General features: G+C 46.1%; 1 pseudogene; it reads left to right on the top strand.

The window, feature by feature from the left end:
• LOC100460699 (U3 small nucleolar RNA-associated protein 6 homolog) overlaps positions 1–20012 on the top strand; it is a 36896-nt pseudogene extending 16884 nt beyond the window's left edge.
• The last annotated feature ends 1419 nt before the right edge of the window (positions 20013–21431 follow it).

Raw genomic sequence — 21431 nt, 5'->3', positions numbered from 1 at the left:
TCATGGGCTCAGGTGATTCTCCCATTTCAGCCTCCTGAGTAGCTGGGCATGGACCTCTATGCCTGGCTAGTTTTTGTACTTGTAGTAGAGATGAGGTTTCACCATGTTGTCCGGGCTAGTCTTGAACTCCTGAGCTCAAGTGATCCTCCTGCCTTGGCCTCCCAAAGTGATGGCATAACTGGTGTGAGCCATTGCACCCATCCTCAGTAAGTTCTCATGGAGTAACTAAATCATGTGGGGAGTTGAAAATTAGTTCTTTTTTTATGAATACTCCAAAGATATTAACAATAGCTTTGCTTGAGTAGGGGGACACGGGGGTGAGGGGACTATGGGATGACTTTTCTTCTATTTTGTTCTATTTCTCATTTCAAAAAACAAAAAGATTAACTCCAGTACATGAAGAGAATGCTACTTTTAAAGTAAAGTGATTCTTATTGGCAATAAACTTCCCCTCCCCTGCTTTTTAAATTTAGGTGCAGAATTTCACATGTCACTGCTTTCAATTGCACAGCTATTTGACTTTGCCAAAGATCTACGAAAAGAGATTTATGATGAGTAAGTAAAGTTAGTATAAAGGTGAATATATCTATTTCTGATCTTGAGATTAAGGGTTTGAGGTTGGATATTTAGTAGAAGAGAAAGAAGATACCACACTAAATCCCTGGAATAAAAGCTAATATTGGCCGGGTGCAGTGGCTCACACCTGTAATCCCAGCACTTTGGGAGGCTGAGGTGGGTGGATCACCAGAGGTCAGGAGTTCGAGACCAGCCTGACCAACATGGTGAAACCCCGTCTCTACTAAAAATACAAAATTAGCTGGGCGTGGTAGTGCATGCCTGTAATCCCAGCTACTTGGGAGGCTGAGCCAGGAGACTCGCTTGAACCTGGGAGGCGGAGGTTGCAGTGAGCCAAGATCCCACAATTGCACTCCAGCCTGGGCGACAAGCAAAGCTCCATCTCCAAAAAAAAAAAAAAAATTAATATCATATTATGTTAAAAAAAAAATTTCCTGGCCCAGTGCAGTAGCTCACACTTTGGGATCCCAGTATTTTGGGAGGCCAAGGCAGGTGGATCCCTTGAGCTCAGGGGTTTGAGACCACCCTAGGCAACACGGTGAAACCCTGTCTCTACAAAAAATAAGCTAGGTGTGGTGGTGCGTGCCTGTGGTCCTACCTACTCTGGAGGCTGAGGTGGGAGGATCACCTGAGTCTGGGAGGTTGAGGCTGTGAACTGTGATCTTGCCACTCCACTCCTGTCTGGGTCACAGAGTGAGACCATGTCTCAGAAAAAAAGTATCTTCCTGATTGAGTTATTTGATTCACTTACTGGGGGAAATAGTTTATTCAATAAAAAAAAAATCTAGCCAGGCGCGGTGGCTCAAGCCTGTAATCCCAGCACTTTGGGAGGCCGAGATGCGCGGATCACCTGAGGTTGGGAGTTTGAGACCAGCCTGACCAACATGGAGAAACCACGTTTCTACTAAAAATACAAAATTAGCCAGGCATGGTGGCGCATACCTGTAATCCCAGCTACTCGGGAGGCTGAGGCAGGAGAATCACTTGAAGCCGGGAGGCGGAGGTTGCAGTGAGCCAAGATTGCGCCATTGCACTCCAGCCTGGGAAACAAGAGCGAAACTCCATCTCAAAAAAAAAAAAAATCTAAAGCTTATATAAAATTCTAAATTCTATTTTCCTGGCATTTATCCATAAAATGAGAGTTATACTCATATGTTTATAGTTGAGTGCTGGTAATTTTATTCTTTTTATTTCTTTATTATATTTTTATTTATTTATGTTTTTTATTATAGAGATGAGGTCTCACTATGTTGCCCAGGTTGATCTTGAATTCCTGAGCTCAAGTGATCCTCCTGCCTTAGCCTCCCAAAGTGCAAGGATTACAGGTGTGAGCCATTACACCTGGCTGGTAATTTTATTCTTTAATGTCTGATTATATGGTTTAACAATTATTTGTAAGCTTCGGCAACATGGTGAGACCTGTTTTTACAAAAAATAACAATAAAATTAGTTGGATATGGTGTCATGTGCCTGTAGTCCCAGCTACCTGTGGGGCTGAGGTGGGAGGATCCCTTGAGCCTGTGAAGTTGAGGCTGCTGTGAGCTGTTATTGCGTCACCGCACCCCAGACTGGGTGACAGAGTGAGACCCTGTCTCAAAAAAAAAAAAAAAATTATTTTTAGCCTAACTTGTGGGTACTTCCATTCTTTGGTAGCACCTCTTCCTTTGACAGGAGGGGAAATGGAACTTGAATCAATCTGTTGTTTGGATATTTTCAGGGTTTTGAGAGAGGAGTAGGTTGTGCTTTTTCTCTATCATTTAGAAAATGAAGAACCCTGGGCTGGGCGTGGTGACTTACGCCTGTAATCTCAGCACTTTGGGAGGCTGAGGTGGGCGGATCACCTGAGGTCAAGAGATTGAGATCATCCTGGCCAACATGGGGAAACCCCGTCTCTACTAAAAATACAAAAATCAGCTTGGTGTGGTGGTGTGCACCTGTAATCCCAGCTACTCAGGAGGCTGAGGCAGGACAATCGCTTGAACCTGGGAGGTGGAGGTTGCAGTGAGCTGAGATCACGCCACTGCACTCCATCCTGGTGACAGAGAAGACTCTCTCCAAAAAAAAAAACAGATGCAGTGGCTCATGCCTGTAATCCCAGCACTTGGGAAGGCCGGGCTGGGCGGATCACCTGAGGTCAGGAGTTTGAGACCAGTCTGGCCAACATGGTGAAACCCCGCCTCTACTAAAAATACAAAAATTAGCTGGGTGTGGTGTCACATGCCTGTAATCCCAGGTACTCGGGAGGCTGAGGCAGGAGAATCGCTTGAACCCAGGAGGCGGAGGTTATAGTGAGCTGAGATCGTACCACTGCACTTCAGCTTGGGCAACAAGAGATAAACTCTGTCTTAAAAAACACACACACACACAAACGAAAATGAAGAGCTCAGCTATAATAAAGTTCTTTAGGCTGGGCACAGGGGCTGTAATCCCAACACTTTGGGACGGACTATTGCTTGAGCGCCCAGGAGTTGGAGACCATCCTGGGCAACATGGCAAAACTCTGTACAATAAAACTACCAAAATTAGCTGGGTGTGGTGGCATGCACTTGTAGTACCAGCTACATGGGAGGCTGAGGTGGGAGGATCACCTGAGCCTGGGAGGTGGAGGCTGCAGTGAGCCATGATGGCACCACTGCACTCCAGCCTGGGTGACAGACCCTATCTCAAAAATAAAAAAAAGTTCTTCAGGTCTCTTGGAGTCTTGTGTTGTCACAGATAACTGCTGATTTGACTTTGAGAGCTAACTTGAAAGTTAATATTTGTGAATGATACCTGAAATATTCTGAAACTCAATAAATGTGGGACAGCTCTGGCCAGGTGCAGTGGCTCACACCTGTACACCTATAATCCCACCCAGCACTTTGGGAGCCCGAGGCAGGAGGATCACTTGAGGTCAAGAGTTTGAGACCAGTCTGGCCAACATGGTGAAAACTCATCTCTCCCAAAGAAATACAAAAATTAGCCGGGCCTGGTGGTATGCGTCTGTAATTCCAGCTACTTGGAAGGCTGAGGCAGGAGAATTGCTTGAATCCGGGAGATGGGGGTTGCAGTGAGGTGAGATCGCGCCACTGCACTCCAGCCTTGGTGACAGTGAGATTCTGGCTCAAAAAAAAAAAAAAAAGTGAAAAAGTGGGACAATTCTGATCCATTGACAAAATTTCTACAATTAGTGAAGATATTTTGGAGAGCCTGTTGGGAAATAGTTTTGTGTTTTTTTTTTTTTTTTTGAGACAGAGTCTCGCTCTGTCGCCCATGCTGGAGTGATGCGATCTCGACTCACTGCAACTTCTGCCTCATGGGTTCAAGCAATTCTTCTGTCTCAGCCTCTCTAGTAGCTGGGACTGCAGTCACATGCCATCATGCCTGGCTTATTTTTGTATTTTTAGTAGAGATGGGGTTTCACCATATTGGTCAGGCTGGTCTCGAACTCCCGACCTCAGGTGATCCACCCACCTCAGACTCCCAAAGTGCTGGTCTCCCAATGGCGTAAGCCACCGGGTCCGGCCTGGGAAATAGTTTTTATGGTACTGCAGTTGTTACAGGGATGTCCTGTGTAGATTTTTTAAGCACAAGTAACTGTTTCTCTGATATTCCGAGTTAGTTTCTTGTTGTGGGATAGATACCAGTAAATTGTATTTTTCAGCCTTCAGGCTCTACACGCAGATGATCCTCTCACTTGGGATTATATGGCAAGGCGAGAATTAGAGATTGAGTCACAGACAGAAGAGCAGCCTGCAACGAAACAAGCCAAAGCAGTGGAGGTCGGCCGGAAGGAGAAGAGGTGCTGTGCTGTATACGAAGAGTGAAGACTCTGCCAACAGGTGAACTTCACCAAACCGTGGTGTGATATAGAAGGAATAGTATCCCTGAGTGTGCAACTTAAGCTCCCATTCCCATTGCCAAAATCAATATTGGGGATGTCTCTGTAACGTAGTATACAATGTGCCTGGCTTTCTTTTTTTTTTTTTTTGGGAGGCAGAGTCTTGTTCTGTCACCCAGGCTGGAGTTCAGTGGCTCGATTTCGTCTCACTGCAACCTCCATCTCCCGGGTTCAAGCAATTCTTCTGCCTCAGCCTCCCAAATAACTGGGACTATAGGTGCCCACCACCATGCCCAGCTAATTTTTTTGTATTTTAGTAGAGATGGGGTTTCACTGTGTTGCCCAGACTGGTCTTGAACTCCTGAGCTCAGGCGATCCACTTGCCTTGGTCTCCCAAAGTGCTAGGGTTGCAGGATTACAGGTGTGAGCCACTGTGCCTGGGTTTTTTTTTTTTGTTGTTGTTGTTGTTTTTTTTTGAGACAGAGTCTCACTCTGTTGCCCAGGCTGGAGTGTAATGGCGTGATCTCGGCTCACTGCAACCTCCGCCTCCCAGGTTCAAGCGATTCTCCTGCCTCACCCTCCTGAGTAGCTGGGATTACAGGCGTGTGCCACGATGCCTGACTAATTTTTGTATTTTTAGTACAGACAGAGTTTCACCATGTTGGCCAGGCTGGTCTTGAACTCCTGACCTCAGGTGGTTTGCCCACTTTGACGTCCTAAAGTGCTGGGATTACACGCATGAGCCACCCCATTTGGCCGTGCCTGGCTTTCTAACTTGGTCTTGGCTTTCTAACTTGGTCTTTCTCTGATGGTAATGGAGCTTTTATGACCTTCCTCCATAGTAGTGGTATTTATGTTCATTTATTTTGGGGGAAACTTAGGAAATAATTCCTAAGATTCTTTAATTATTATTTCTTAATTATCTTAGTTTTTTTTTTGAGACAGGATCCTGCTGTGTCACCCAGGCTGGAGTGCAGAGGCACAATTTCAGCTCACTCCAACCTCTGCCTCCTGGGTTGAAGCAATCCTCCCGCCTCAACCCCCTGAGTAGTTGGGTCTACAGACGCATGCCACCACGCCAGGCCAATTTTAATGTATTTTTTGTAGAGATGGAGTTTCGCCATGTTGCCCAGGCTGGTCTTGAACTGCTGGAATCAAGTGATCTGCATGCCTTGGCCTCCCAGCTTGCTAGGATTACCGACGTCCTTAATTATCTTTTTTTTTTTTCTTTTTGAGACAGAGTCTCACTCTGTTGCCCAGGCTGGAGTACAGTGACACGATCTCGGGTTACTACAACCTCTTCCTCCCAGGTTTAAGCAATTCTCCTGCCTCAGCCTCCTGAGTAGCTGGGATTACAGGTGCATGCCACCATGCCCCATGGATTTTTGTATTTTTAGTAGAGATGAGGTTTCACCACGTTGGCCAGGCTGGTCTTGAACTCCTGACTTCAGGTGATCCGCCTGCCTCAGCCTCCCAAAGTGATGGGATTACAGATGTGAACCACTGCCCCGCCCTTAATTATCTTTGGAAAGTGATTTAATTTTTATTTTGTAATAATGTAGAATAAAGGCAGAGGGGATGTATAACCTGGATAAGGCTTTCAATTTTTATATTTAAGCTGTTACTCAGTTGTTTTCCCCCAATATTTGAGGTGTTTGGTTGGCTGTAGTCAGCGTAACACTTTTTAAAATCAGGCTGATTTAAACTCTTCTTCAGAGGAGAGTTTTCCCCTTGAAGAAAAGATGTATGATGACTGTTTTTTCCTTCTCTTTTAATAACTTTGATGTGATGAATGTTGAACTAAGTGAACTGATCAACATAATCTTTCCGACTTTTCCAGAGGCCATGTGGAAGTGTTACATCACCTTTTGCTGGAAAGATTTACTAAGAAGTCAAATAGTGGGTTCCTTAGAGGGAAGGTGAGGTTGTTACATGGTTACAGTGGTTGACTAGATAGTGACTGCCTTCTGAAAGAACAGAAGCACAGCTCTTTTGGTGTCTGGCACAGTTTCTGAGAACTTTTATGCTCAGCCACTCTCTCTCTCCTTGTGGGCGACGTGTCATTCTAAAGGTCTGAGTCTGGTTTGCTGCCAGATTAGGAGGGGCTCTCATGTAACTGGGCTCTGTTTGGTGCAGCTGCCCATTGCATCTATTCATAAGTGAAACCACCATGCAGGAGCAAGTCAGCTTCTTTGAATTTTAAGAAATGTGCAAAACAGCTTTTGTTCATGTCAGAGGCCAGAGGCCCCTGCTGGGATCTTTGTAATGAACTGAGGGATTTTTCTGTTTTCAGAGGTTGGAAAGAACCATGACTGTATTCAGGAAGGCACATGAACTGAAGCTTCTGTCAGAATGCCAATACAAGCAGTTGGTAAGAACATGGAGAAAATATTCTGTGCCAGTTACAAATACCTTATTTCAGTTGTTTTGTGCCAGTCATGTTTTAAATATATATAGTCTTAAGATGAAGGCCACTTGGGAGTTTGGTATGTGAAGTGTGTTTATATGTGTTTGCCAGTATTTGGCATATGCAAAAAATGAAATCTGTACTAGCAAAGGGAGGAATATTATATAGTGAAAAACACTTAGAACAAGAGTCATGATTTGGGTTTATTTTGTTTGTCTACCCATTCCTTTTTTTTTTTTTTTTTTTTTGAGACGGAGTCTCACTCTGTTGCCCAGGCTGGAGCGCAGTGGCGCGATCTCAGCTCACTGCATCCTCTGCCTCTTGGGTTCAAGTGATTCTTGTGCCTTAGCCTCCCAAGTAGCTGGGATCACAGGTGCATGCCACCACGCCCAGCTAATTTTTGTATTTTTGGTAGAGACGGGGTTTCACCATCTTGGCTGGGCTGGTCTCTAACTCCTGACCTCAAGTGATCTGCCTGCCTCGGCCTCCCAAAGTGCTGGGACTAAGGCATGAGCCATCATGCCTGGCCAAATTTTTGTATTTTTAGTAGGGACAGAGTTTCACTATGTTGGCCAGGCTGGTCTTGAGCTCCTGACCTCAAGCGATCTGACTGCCTCAGCCTCCCAAAGTGCTGAGATTACAGGCGTGATCCACTGCTCCTGGCCGTGCCTGGCTTTCTAACTTGGTCTTTCAGGCGTGAGCCACTGTGCCCAGCCTAGATGATACATCTTGTCAGAAGAAACATATCAAACCGTTTCGTCTCTTAGACTGAAGACTCTGTGGGTGGTAGGGAATGCACCTGATTTGCTCACTATTGAATCGAGCATATATAGTGTGCAATAAAAATGCTTGCTGAATATACTGATTATATACTGTCATTTAATTTTTCACAAATTTGTACAATTGGATTGGTTTTAGGTTTTTTTTTTTCTCTTTTTCAAATAATGTAGATATAAGCATTTTGAACAGGTAAGATTTCCTTTTATTCATGTATTTTTTGGCCCATATTTGTTAATGTAAAAGTCCCAAATTGAAGCGTTGAGCACTTTCATGACTCTTGCTACAAACTGTCAAATTGAATTTCAGAAAAATTGCATTAGTTTATGTTAATGTCCAACTCTGTTTGAATGAATATACCTGTTTCCTTGACACTCCACAAATAGTGATTTTGTGTTTATTGATTTTTAAAAATTTTTTGGAGACAGAGTCTTGCTCTGTCACCCAGCCTGGAGTGTAGTGGCATGATCTTGGCCTACTGGAACTTCCTCCTCCCAGGTTTGAGTGATTCTCCCAACTCATCCTCCTGAGTAGCTGGGATTACAGGCGTGCGCCAACACACCTAGCTAATTTTTGTATTTTTAGTAGAAACAAGGTTTCACCATGTTGGCTAAGCTGGTCTCGAGCTCTTGACCTCAGGTGATCTGCCTGCCTTGGCCTCCCAAAGTGCTGGGATTACAGGCGTGAGCCACTGAGCCCAGCCTATTTGTTAATTTTCATCCTCTGTTTGGTGAGCATGTGTTCTGGCATAGTGAACTGTTTTGTTTTTATTTATTTATTATTTTTTTGAGATGGAGTTTCGCTCTTGTTGCCCAGGCTGGAGTGCAATGGCATGATCTTGGTTCACCTCAACCTCTGCCTCCTGGGTTCAAGCGATGCTCCTGACTCAGCCTCCCGAGTAGCTGGAATTACAAGCATGCACCACCACGCCTGGCTAATTTTGTATTTTTAGTAGTGACAGGGTTTCTCCATGTTGATCAGGCTGGTCTTGAACTCCCGACCTTAGGTGATCTGCCTGCCTCAGCCTCCCAAAGTGCTGGGATTACAGGCGTGAGCCACCGCGCCTGGCTGTGAACTGTTTTATTAAAAACTTATACACCGGGCATGGTGGCTCACGCCTGTAATCCCAGCACTTTGGGAGTCTGAGGTGGGTGGATCATCTGAGGTCAGGAGTTGACCAGCCTGGCCACCATGGTGAAACCCCATTTCTACTAAAATACAAAAAATTAGCCAGGTGTGGCAATGGGCACCTGTCGTCCCAGCTACTCGGGAGGCTGAGGCAGGAGAATTGCTTGAACCCGGGAGGCGGAGGTTGCAGTGAGCCGAGGTCATTGCGCCACTGTACTCCAGGCTGGGTTACAGAGCAAAACTCTGTCTCCAAAAAAAAGAAAAACAAAAGCAAAAAAACCTAACTTACAGTCTAACTTACAGTCTAAATTCTTTACGTCTTCCCTGTTTTTGGATAACCCTCATGGGTAGGAGCAGTGAAAACAGGAGAAATTCTAAATTGTTCACTTTGTGCCTGTTTAACAGCCATGGAAAATTTGTTTTGATACCTATAAATTATCACATAGCTCATTTCTTTTTTTTCTTTTTTTTTTGAGATGGAGTCTTGCTCTGTTGCTGAGGTTGGAGTGCAGTGGTGTGATCTCAGCTCACTGCAATCTCCGCCTCCTGGGTTCAAGCAATTCTTCTGCCTCAGCCTTCCGAGTAGCTGGGATTACAGATGCATACCACCACACCCAGCTAATTTTTGTATTTTTAGTAGAGACGGGGTTTCACCATGTTGGCCAGGATGGTCTTGATCTCCTGAGCTCGTGATCTGCCTGCCTTGGCCTCCCAAAGTGCTGGGGTTACAGGTGTGAGCCACCACACCCGGCCTCTTTTTTATTTTAAATTGTAGTGGAAAGGTTGGTGAAATTCTTGCCTCAAATGAGGCATAGATTTACATTTACATAGATTGTTTGGGTTTCAGTAATTAATTTTGCAGTCATCCTTCATCTTGTCTAGATTGTTTCGTTGCTGTGTCGTAACTTCCTGAGGGAAGCTCTGGAAGTGGCAGTAGCTGGAACTGAATTGTTTAGAGACTCTGGGACAATGTGGCAGCTGAAGCTGCGGGTGCTGATCGAGTCAAAGAGCCCTGACGTAGCCATGCTTTTTGAAGAAGCCTTTGTGCACCTGAAACCCCAGGTCAGTGAGCTGCATCTTTTGTATTCATTATATTTGGGAAACCTTTTAAGACTAGCCAAGGCTCATTTGGAATGTACTTGTCTATTGAGAGCCCACTCTAGAGTGGCATTTGCTGTTAAGTGGTGATGGTTCATAGGTTAAGAGTAGAAGAATTTGCTTCTATTTAATATCCTTTATTTGAAAGTTAACCAAATTATATAAAACTTCCTATTCTATTTAGATATCTTATAAAGTTAGAAATACCAGTAGAATACTAATGTCACTTACTGAATATAAGCCCAACTTTTTTTTTTTTTTTTTTTTAAGATGGAGTCTCGCTCTGTTGTCCAGGCTGGAGTGCAGTGGCGTGATCTCAGCTCACTGCAGTCTCTGCCTCCCGGGTTCAGGCAATTCTCCTGCCTCAGCCTCCCGAGTAGCTGGGACTACAGGCGCACGCCATCACACCCGACTAATATTTTCTATTTTAGTAGAGACAGGATTTCTCCATGTTGGCCAGGCTGGTCTAGAACTCCTAGTCTCAAGTGATCTGCCTGCCTTGGCCTCCCAAAGTGCTGAGATTACAGGCGTGAGCCACGGCGTATGGCCAGATTCACTTTGCAGTGCATTTTTTATATTAGTAGGTAAAACGTATTCCAGAAGATAAAGTAGGAAAAAAACTACTGCTCATTTGGTGGTGTTTTTTCCTTTTTTTTGAGATGAAGTCTTGTTCTGTTGCCCAGGCTGGAGTGCAGTGGTGCAAACTTGGCTCACTACAACCTCCACCTCCCAGGTTCAAGCGATTCTCCTGTCTCAGCTTCCCAAGTAGCTGGGATTAGAAGTGCCCACCACCATGCCCAGCTAATTTTTGTATTTTTAGTAGAGACAGGGTTTTGCTATGTTGGCCAGGCTGGTCTTGAACTCCTGGCCTCAAGTGATCCACCTGCCTCCATCTTTAAAGTGCTGGGATTACAAATGTGCGCCACCATGCCTCGCCTTTGCTGCTCATTTGTATGTACCTCTGGGACATGAATGAAGATCAGATAGTTCAGCCTAGATTAATTAGTTCTTGTGTTGTGGGTCTTAGACAGCAGAGACATGACCTGGGTAGCTGTGGGTCTAACTGTGTGGGCTGTTAATTGCTTACTTAACTAAAAGATGATTGATGATAACTACATGAAATATTTCCCAATAGAAAGGAACTAAAATTCACAGAAGAGTGTTGCTCTGAGTGACTTGGTCAGAAGGCTGGCTGTGTTCTGGAGTGCCATTCCTGCTGGGCAATGAGAATTCTGTCACAATGAGGACTGTTTGGGAATGAATCCCTATTTTACATGTTGATTATCTTAGGAGGAACCTGGCTTTTTAACTAGTTTTCAGAGCATAGGACTAAACTGTCATTTTACAGCATAAAAAAATTGATACATAATATTTTACATATTTATAGGGTACATGCGATGTTTTGTTATATGCTGTTCTCTAACTAACATTTTTTAAACTGGGACTAGGTTTGTCTGCCATTGTGGATTTCCTGGGCAGAGTGGAGTGAAGGTGCCAAAAGCCAAGAAGACACTGAGGCAGTCTTTAAGGTATAGGCTCCGTGTTCCAAGTCTTGTGGTGTGGGGAATGGCAGAAGCTTCCCTCATTGGTCAGCTCTAGTGTTGCAGGTGCGCCTAAAGCACTATGGAGCGGCCTCAGGTGGTTCTGGGAAAATCTGTTTTGATATCTATGTTTTCTCACATAGCTTCTTTCTTTTTTCTTTTAAATTGTAGAAAGCTCTCTTAGCTGTCATAGGTGCCGACTCAGTAACCCTGAAGAATAAGTACCTGGATTGGGCTTATCGAGGTGGTGGCTACAAAAAGGCCAGAGCTGTGTTTAAAAGGTACTCATAGACATTCATAGTTGTTACTAGTCCCTCTACCCCATACTCAGCCGCTCATACCCAGATTATTTGAATCACAAATAGCATCTGAGGGAGTAATCCAATACACTTTTTCTTTTTTTTTTTCTTTTTTTTTAAGATGGAGTCTTGCTCTGTTGCCCAGGCTGGAGTGCAGTGGCACAATCTCGGCTCACTGCAATCTCCGCCTCCTGCGTTCAAGTGATTCTCTGGCCTCGGCTTCCCGAGTAGCTAGGATTACAGGCGCCTGCCACCACACCTGGCTAATTTTTAAATTTTAGATTTTAAAGACAAGGTTTCACCATGTTGGCCAGGCTGGTCTCAAACTCCTAACCTCAGGTGATCTACCTGCCTCAGCCTCCCAAAGTGCAGAGATTACAGGCATGAGGCACCACACCTGACCCAATACACTGTTTAATTTTCCTTTTTTTTTTTTTTGTTTTGTTTTTTTGTTTTTTGTTTTTTTTTTTTGAGACAGTTTCACTCTTGTCACCCAGGCTGGAGTACAGTGGTGAGATCTTAGCTCACTGCAATGTCCACTTCCTGGGTTTAAGTGATTCTCCTGCCTTAGCCTCCTGAGTAGCTGGGATTGCAGATGTGCGACACCACGCCCGGCTAATTTTGTAATTTAGTAGAGACAGGGTTTCATCATGTTGGCCAGGCTGGTCTCGAACTGCTGATCTCAAGTGATTTGCTTGTCTTGGCGTCAGAGTGCTGGGATTACAGGCATGAGCCAGTGCATTTGGCCTCCAATGAACATTTTCCAAAAGTAATGTTTCCTTTTCTTTTTTGAGACAGGTTCTCGCTCTGTCACCCAGGTTAGAGTGTAGTGGCACAATCATGGCTCACCGAAGCCTTGACCTTCTGGGCTCAAGCAGTCCTCCCACCTCAGCCTCCCAAATGTCTGGGTCTACAGGCATGTACCACCTTGTCCAGCTAACTTAAAACATTTTTTTTTTTTTGTAGAGACTGAGTCTCACAGCATTGTTCAGCCTGGTCTCGAACTTCTGGGCTCAAGCAGTCCTCCTGCCTCAGCCTCCCAAAGTGCTAGGATTATAAGTGTAAGCCACCATGCTTGGCCTTCTTTTTCTTTTTTTTTGAACAATAAAAGCAGTTCATTGTGGTGGGGGAAAACATAACCATGATAATTTATTACATCATCAAAGGAAAAATTACTGTTAACATATAATTTTAAAATTTGTTTTTATGTAGTTGAGATTATAGTATAACTGTAATTTTATTTATGATTTAAAAAAATCTTTTTTTTTTTTTGAGATGGAGTCTCATTGTGTTGCCCAGGCTGGAGTGCAGTGGTACAGTCTCGGCTCACTGCAACTTCTGCCTCCCGGGTTCAAACGATTCTCCTGCCTCAGCCTCCTGAGTAGCTGGGATTACAGGCATGTGCCACGACGCCCAGCTAATTTTTTATATTTTTAGTAGATAAGGGTTTTTGCCATGTTGGCCAGGCTGGTCTCAAACTCCTGACCTCTGGTGACCTGCCTGCCTCGGCCTCCCAAAGTGTTGGGATTACAGGTGTGAGCCACTGTGCCCGGCCTAAGTATTTTTTTTTTCTTTGAGACAGAGTCTTGCTCTGTTGCCCAGGCTGAGTGTAGTGGTGCCATCTTGGCTCACTGCAAACTCTGCCTTCCTGGTTCAAGCGATGCTTGTGCCTTAGCTTCCCAAGTAGCTGGGACTACAGGTGTGCACCACCACGCCCAGCTAATTTTTTTGTATTTTTGGTAGAGACAGGGTTTCACCATCTTGGCCAGGCTGGTCTTGAACTGCTGACCTCATGAACCACCCGCCTGGGCCTCCCAGAGTGCTGTGATTACAGGCGAGAGCCACCACACCTGGCCTAATTTACTATTTTTAAAAACAGTGTATGGGAACGTAATGAAGAGAAATGTCCAGAAGTGGTGTGTTTGCAACTGTGCTTTAATCTGAAAGCCTCCAGTCAGTGACCAAGAAAATTTTGTTCTCCAAAAATTAGTGTTATGTATGACAAGACAAATGAGTTTGTTATGCAAAGTATGGCTGGGCGTGGTGGCTCAACCCACCCTTATAATCCCAGCACTTTGGGAGGCCGAGGCAGGTGGATCTCCTGAGCCCAGGAGTTTGAGACCAGCCTAGGCAACATGGTGAAACCCCATCTCTACCAAAAATAGAGAAAAAAAAAATAAGCTGGGCATGGTGGTGCATACTTGTAGTCCCAGCTACTTGGGAGGCTGAGGTGGGAGGATCGCTTGAGCCCAGGAGGCAGAGGTTGTAGTGAGCCGAGGTCGTGCCACTGCACTCCAGCCTGGGTGACAGAATGAGATCTCGTCTCAAAAAAATAAAATAAAAAAACCCCAAAACCAAAGTATTTATTTGATAAACAACAAATCATGATTATTAAAAAAATCAATAAAAAGGAAATATCACAGTAATTTCTAACCAGTGTCCTATATTGAAGAATTGTAATTTTAGCTACTCAGTAAAATGAAAAAGAAATCTTTTATTTATCTGAACCTCTACTGAGCTGAGAAGTCTCAATCTGGGAACTGGGGAAAACATAGATGTTGCTTAGTTTGGCCTTGTGCCATCTGCAGAAATCCTCTGTGCCTACTTCTAGTCGCAGGGATCTCACTACCTCAGAAGGATCCCCTGCGTTAGCCCCTGGCTAGTTTTGTTTGTTAGAAAAGTCTTCAGTGTAGGCCAGGTGCAGTGGCTCACGCCTGTAATCCTAGCACTTCGGGAGGCTGAGGTGGGTGGATCACCTGAGGTCAGGAATTTGAGACCAGCCTGGCCAACATGGCAAAACCCCATCTCTACTAAAAATACAAAAATTAGCCTGGCACGGTGGTGCACACCTGTAATCCCAGCTACTAGGAAGGCTGAGACGTGAGAATCACTTGAACCCGGGAGGCAGAGGTTGCAGTGAGCCAAGATCTCACCACTGCACTCTGGCCTAGGTGACACAGCCAGACTCCGTCTCAAAAAAAAAAAAAAAAAAAGGAAAGTCCTCAGTGTGCTGAGCTGAAATACACCCATTTAGTCCTGGTCTGCTCTGTGGTCTGACACTCTTTCAAATATTGGAAATTAGCCATCTTATCATCTCTCTAGCTTTTTGTTTTCCAGGTTAAACAGTCAACAGGCAGTTGCATATACATGTGTAGAATCAGAGGGAGAGGGATACTGGAGGTGTGAATTTGGGAATTGTTGAGGTCTCAGTAGGTGTTAGAGCATTGAGAGAGGTTGAGGGTGTTTAGTGAGGGCACATGGAGAGAGAAGGGGGTCGAGGACAGAACTTTGGGGAGCAATGGCAGTGAAAAGATAGGTGGAAGGATCTGGCCACAAAGGCAGGCTGTGGCAGCAGAGGAGAAGGAAGACCAGGTGGGTGAAGGTGCCTTTCAAGCCAAATCTAATAATAATAAGATTTTTAAGGAAGAAGGAGTGGCCATCTTTGATAGAGACAGGTCAAGTAAGATGAAGGCTAAAAGGGTATTTTGGGATGTGGAAATTAGGAAGTGCTCACATGATGTCATGATTGGGGAGAGGGAACAGGTACATTGTGGGCTGAAACGGGATATGTGTGGCCACCTGAGCTGCTGCCTTTGTCATCATTGCTTCTCTTGACTGGGGCAATGGTGACTTCTGGCCAGCTCCTCTCAGAATGTCAGACTGAGAAGAGACAGTGATGGGAGAGAAAAGGAAGGAACGGGAGAAGGACAAAGGTCGACAGAGGCTGTTGAGAAATACAGGTACTAAGGGCTTGTTAGGAGGAACAAAAGAGTAACTTTTATTCTGACTTTTCTTTCAAACAGTATCGTTCATCAAGAAAGAAACCACAACTGACCACAGCCAAAATCTTGAATGATGAGAGAGTATATGTGTGTGGATCAAGTGTCTGGATGATCGTTTCAGATGTGTATTTGCTTTCCCTCCTTCATTCTCCTCTCCATGCAAGCAGTCAGTTGGCTCTCTGTCATTGCCTGAGTGGAGTCATGTGGCAGAGTCTAAAGGAGCCAAGAAATCTTTCTGGCTTTTGTTTTACAAAATGGATTTACTGATTTGTTTTTTGGTAAGGGGGCAAAGGAGTTTTGGGCCAACAGACTGTGCATCTTGAAGAAATCTGGAAGAAAAGAATTTTCCCCAGGACCCCCCGACCCCCAGCAAAAAAAATATCTTAGGTCGTGGGATATGGTAGAGAAGAGAGAGAGATTGGGAGATGCTAAGGGCAGGTGGAACAGGAGCGCTGCTTCTTGGAGTGTCCCTGGGGAGCTAGGTCCTCAGAGAGTGATAGATGTTAGTGCTTTTAGGCAGTTGGGACTGTCTTGCAATGCCTAGGCCTTGGCTGGGCGCGGTGGCTCAAGCCTGTAATGCCAGCACTTTGGGAGGCTGAGGTGGGTGGAGATCACTTGAGGTCAGGAGTTCAAGACCAGCCTGGCCAGCATGGCGAAACCCCGTTTCTACTACAAATACAGAAATTAGCTGGGTGTGGTGGTGGGCGCCTGTAATCCCAGCTACTCAGGAGGCTGAGGCAGGAGAAATGTTTGAACCCAGGAGGCAAAGGTTGCAGTGAGCAGTGAGCCAAGATCACACCACTGCACTCCAGCCTGGACGACAGAACAAGGCTCTGTTTCAAAAAAAAAGATACCCTAAGCATTCTAAGAAGCTGATGGACCCAGAGGGCCCAGGGAAGACTTCTGAAGATGGACAGTGGATGACCTGATGCCCACCCCCACTTGCCTTCCTGGCATAACTCCAAGTAAGTGCGGAGAACCCAGAAGGCCTGGATGGAAGCTCAGGGGCAGAAATTAGGATAGTTAGAAGGACAGAATTGCTTCTTGTGAACCCCCAAGATGCAAGAGATGCCAAGTTGCAGAAGCCTGGACATGAGTGTTGCAGCTGGGGTCCTGGGGGCATCATCAACTAGATCAAGATGATGTATTTGAGGTATCGTCATTGGTTGATTAATACCAGAGTGCTAATAATTTTTGTTTTTATTTTCTATTTTGATGAAAAACTTGCAATTTTTGTACTGTAGTGGAACCAACAGGATTGTGCTGTTCACAGTTTGTATAGGTAGTTTTATGGTTTTTTTTTTTTTTTGAGACAGAGTCTCGCTCTGTTGCCCAGGCTGGAGTGCAGTGGTGGGTTCTCAGCTCAATGCAACCTCTGCATCCCAGGTTCAAGCGATTCTCCTGCCTCAGCCTCCCAAGTAGCTGGGACTACAGGTGCCCCCCCGCCACGCCCGGCTAATTTTTGTATTTTTAGTAGAGACGGGGTTTCACCATATCAGCCAGGCTGGTCTTGAACTCCTGACCCCAGGCGATCTGCCCGCCTTGGCCTCCCAAAGTGCTGGGATTACAGGTGTGAGCCACCGCACCCAGCCAATTTTTGTATTTTTAGTAGAGACTGGGTTTTGCCATGTTGGCCAAGCTGGTCTTGAACTCCTGGCCTCAGGTGATCTGCCCGCCTTGGCCTCCCAAAGTGCTGGGATTACAGGCATAAGCCACTGCATCCTGCCAGTTTTATGTGTTTTTGATGGCTCCCACTTGTTTCTGTCTGTTTTATGGCTTTTTTCCTGTTGGGAAATTCTGGGGCAATGTAGCCCTTCATCCCAGTCCCAGCTTAGCTTGGTGCTGTGTTTCCAGTAGGGATGGTGGTCATAAGACCTCCGGAGGTTATGATGGGCAGTGCTTCCCCAAGTTTTACTCTCCACACTTGTGTGCCTGGGCTAAGATGGGCCTTTCCAGAGAGGCTTTCTTCGCCTTCTCACAAGCAGACTGTGTAGAGGCTGCAGAGACCAGGCTCTCTGTGTCCAGAAGCAACTGGCTGGATTCAGCAAAGCCCTGCTGCCTTGAGGAAATCTGAGACTGTTTCCTTGGGAGATGGAAGTAAACTCACAGGCTAAGTAAATATCTTGGCACTGCACTGCCCTTGGTTTTCCGGAGTTTGCATTCTTGGGCCCAACTTTTCACAGGGTGGTTGGAACATGGAGAAAGAGAAAAAATAACCCTGGCTGTGGCCCATCTGGATTCTGCCTCCTAGTTTTCCCAGATTTTCCACCCAAATAAATGAGAATGATGGAATGGAGGACTGTGTGTGTGTGCGCGCACTCCTGAGTGTGGCAGGCCAAGGAGAAGAACCATCGGGTGGAGGGAAGAGAAGTTGGAGGGTGGAATAGGAAGGCAGGAGGCAGGGCTGGCTCCCACGTTGTTGACTTAGCAAGTCTGGCTGCAAAGCCGAGGCCTTTGGAAAGAACGGCCTCCCTGCTTTGGGCAGTTTTCCAGGACTGAGCTAGATCCTGCCTTGTTTATGGGCAGGACAGTTCAGTTGGATTCCTGCGCACCAAGGTTTGGAGAATGTCACCAGGATCTGCCCTTTGTGATGGCTCATGGAGTAAAGTATGACCATGGTTTTAAAAGAAGATACTTCCTCCCACCTGACAGGGTTTTCTAGTCCTTCTCGCCTTCGAGTCAGAAAGAGAAATTTCCCCCGGAGGCACGCTCCACGTTGTAACCTTTGCAAGGTGCAGTTGGTTTTCCTTTTATTTTCTTTTTTTCTGGTTAGGTGGTTTTTATTTCAAAAGCAATCTCCTCTGACACCCTCTCATTAGCTGTTGAACAAATGTGGCAGATATAAGTTAGAGCCGTGCATTTGGCAGCTCCAGGCAGGCGCTTGAATTTCTCTGGGCTGCTGCCTGTGGCCTTATCCTGTTTGTCCAGCAGGTGGCAGTAAAGACCCACTGACTCTGCTGTCTCCGTAGGACCCACTGACTGCTGTCTCTGGTGCGATCCACATCCAGGGGCTTTGGAGGAGAGGCTGAATCTGGTTCAGCGTTACCTTCCTGTTAGCTGGCTTCCTACTGGCTGGCAAACCCACCTGTGAATCCTCAGGATTTACTCCGGATTTACAGCTGAGTTTTCTCAGAAGCGGTTACTGTGAAATCTAGGGCCAGGGTCATCATCATTACTCCCAGCACCTGCCTGAATCTGGCACGTGGTAAGCGCTTCACAGATGCCTGCCGACATCAGCCAAAGTGTGCATATGGGAAGGAAGGTGGAAGGCATTGTGCTGCGTCCCTCTACCGGGTCACATGCCAGGTGTTTTTCTTATGAAGTAGGGTTTATGATTCCCACTTCAGAAAGAGAAATCGAGGCTCAGGGAGGTGAAATAACTGACCAAAGGTCATAAAGATAGGATGTGACCTAAGTCAGCCGACTCCAAGTTTTCAGCCTTGTATGCTTGCCGTACTGAGGTGGGAAACATTTAGATTCAGCGAGAGTCTAGGATGAACTTAGTTTCAGAAAAGCAAGGGAATTTAGTGTAGGTGTGATCTTTATTCATTAACATATTTCTGGGCACCTGCCATATGCTGTGTACTGAGGAGGAAGAGGTAGAGGCTGTAGTTCCTGCTTTCATGGAGCTCGGAGTGGAGTGGGGAGGCAATGGCACACAGGTCAGCACAACACCATCCATGAACTATGGAAAGGGTAAGCCTGGGGTGTGGGGGAACCTAGAAGGGGTGGGGGATAAAGGAGACCCCTCAAAGGAGACCATCTCTCAGCTAAATTTTTTGTTTGTTTGTTTGTTTGAGGCAGAGTCTTTCTCTGTTGCCCAGACTGGAGTACAGTGGCATGATCTCTGCTCACTGCAACCTCTGCCTCCCTGGCTCAAGTGATTCTCCTCCTCAGCATCCTGAGTAGCTGGGATTACAGGCTCCTGCCACCATGCCCAGCTAATTTTTGTATTTTTAGTAGAGATGGGGTTTCACCATGTTGGCCAGGCTGGTCTCGAACTCCTGACCTCAAGTGATCTGCCTGCCGCGGCCTCCCAAAGTGCTGGGATTACAGGCTTGAGCCACTGCGCCAGCCTCAGCTGAATTCTTGAGGACTTGCTGGGCAAGTAGTGGTGGGGGTGTCATCTAGGCAGAGAGAGCTGTGTGTGCAAAGATCCCAGGTGTGAGAGGAGTTGAAGTGTTCGGGGGAACTGGCAAGGGAGGTGGTGAGGGATGAAGTCTGGTAATCACAGGGCTTTGAAAGTCATGCTGAGCGGCTTGAAAGGTTTTTAACAGGCATGTGACATGGGCAGATTTTCATTTTTGGAAGATTATTCTAGTTTCTGGTAGGGAGTGGCAGGAAAAGGCTGAGACTGAAGGCAGGGAGGCCAGGCTAGGGGCTATAGTCTAGCAAGAGAGGATGGTGACCTAAACTAGGGTAATGGGTATGGAGATGGAAGGAGGTGGACAGATTGGAACTATGGATAGAAGGTAGAGCTGGCAGGAGTGGGAATAGATTGCCTGTGAGGGGAGGGCGAGGGAGAGAGAAGACTCTGGGATGACCTGAGTGGAGCAACCAGGTGGATGGAATAACCTCTTAAGTGTGAATGATTTTTATAATTATTATGTACTTTCTTTTTTTTTTTTTTTTTTTTTTTGAGATGGAGTCTTGCTCTGTCGCCCAGGCTAGAGTGCAGTGGTGTAGTCTTGGCTCACTGCAACCTCCGCCTCCCAGGTCAAGTGATTCTTCTGCCTCAGCCTCCCGAGTAGCTGGGATTATAGGCGCGTACCACCACACCCGGCTAATTTTTGTATTTTTAGTAGAGACGGGGTTTCACCATATTGGCCAGGCTGGAGGCTGGTCTTGTACTCCTGACCTTGTGATCTGCCTGCCTCGTCCTCCCAAAATACTGGGATTATAGGCATGAGCTACTGTGCCCAGACTCATATGCACTTTCACATCCACTCTTTCAAGAGGATGGTGCTCCATGTTCCAGATGTACCGCTGCATTCTCAGCATTTGGAAGACCCGCCCCCACCTCCAGGATGGTGTAGTCCTGAGCCTTGACCTTGTCCAGGTCTGGCCTCTAGGGTCCTGTTTTTCCTATGCTGTCCTCTCTCCCAGAGCAGATGCTCAGGGAATGGCACTTTTCTTACACAGGGTGCCTGGAGTGGACACTGTGCTTGCCTCTCCCATATTCATTCCTCTTCTCTTGGTGACCATCCCTTTCCCATGCAGCCCATGAGCTTTGGGGAAAGCTAATCCCACCCCTGCACATAGGGGCAGGGCACAGGGCTCAGGACTCAGCTAACTCTCATAATTGCAGTCCTTGTCCTCTGTATTCATTTCCTAGGCCTGCCATAACAAATTACCACAAATTTGGTGGCTTAAGACAACAGAAATGTATTCTCCCATAGTTCTGGAGGGCAAAAATCTGAAAGCAGGGTATTGGCAGGGCTGTGCTCCCTCCAGAGGTTCTAGGGGAGTCTGTTTCTTGCCTCTTCCAGCTCCTGATGGCTGCTGGCCCTCCTTGGCTTATGGCTGCTTCCAATCACTGCTTCATATTTACATGGCTTTCCCCTCTGTCTTCTCTCTTTCTCTTTTTCTCTTTTTTTTTTTTTTTTTGGAGACTGAGTCTTACCCTGTCACCCAGGCTGGAATGCAGTGGTGTGATGTTGGCTCACTGCAACCTCTGACTCCCGGGTTCAAACAATTCTCCTGCCTCAGCCTCCTGAGTAGCTGGGATTACAGGTGCCCACCATCATGCCCAGCTAATTTTTGTATTTTTAGTAGAGACGGGGTTTCACCATGTTGGCCCGGCTGGTCTCGAACTCCTGACCTTGTGATCCACCAGCCTCGGCCTCCCAAAGTGCTGGGATTACAGGCATGAGCCACCGTGCCCAGCCTCCTCTATCTCTTACAAGGATACTTGTCACTGGATTTAGGGCCCACTTGGGTAATCCAGGAAGATTTAATCTCAAGACTCTTAATTACACTTGGAAAAATGCTTTTTCCAAATCA

The sequence above is a fragment of the Pongo abelii genome, chromosome 19 (genome assembly GCF_028885655.2).
Source record: "Pongo abelii isolate AG06213 chromosome 19, NHGRI_mPonAbe1-v2.0_pri, whole genome shotgun sequence".
Taxonomy (NCBI): Eukaryota; Metazoa; Chordata; class Mammalia; order Primates; family Hominidae; genus Pongo; species Pongo abelii.
The sequence above is the reverse complement of the archived record's forward strand: the minus strand, read 5'-3'. Positions and strand labels throughout refer to the sequence as shown.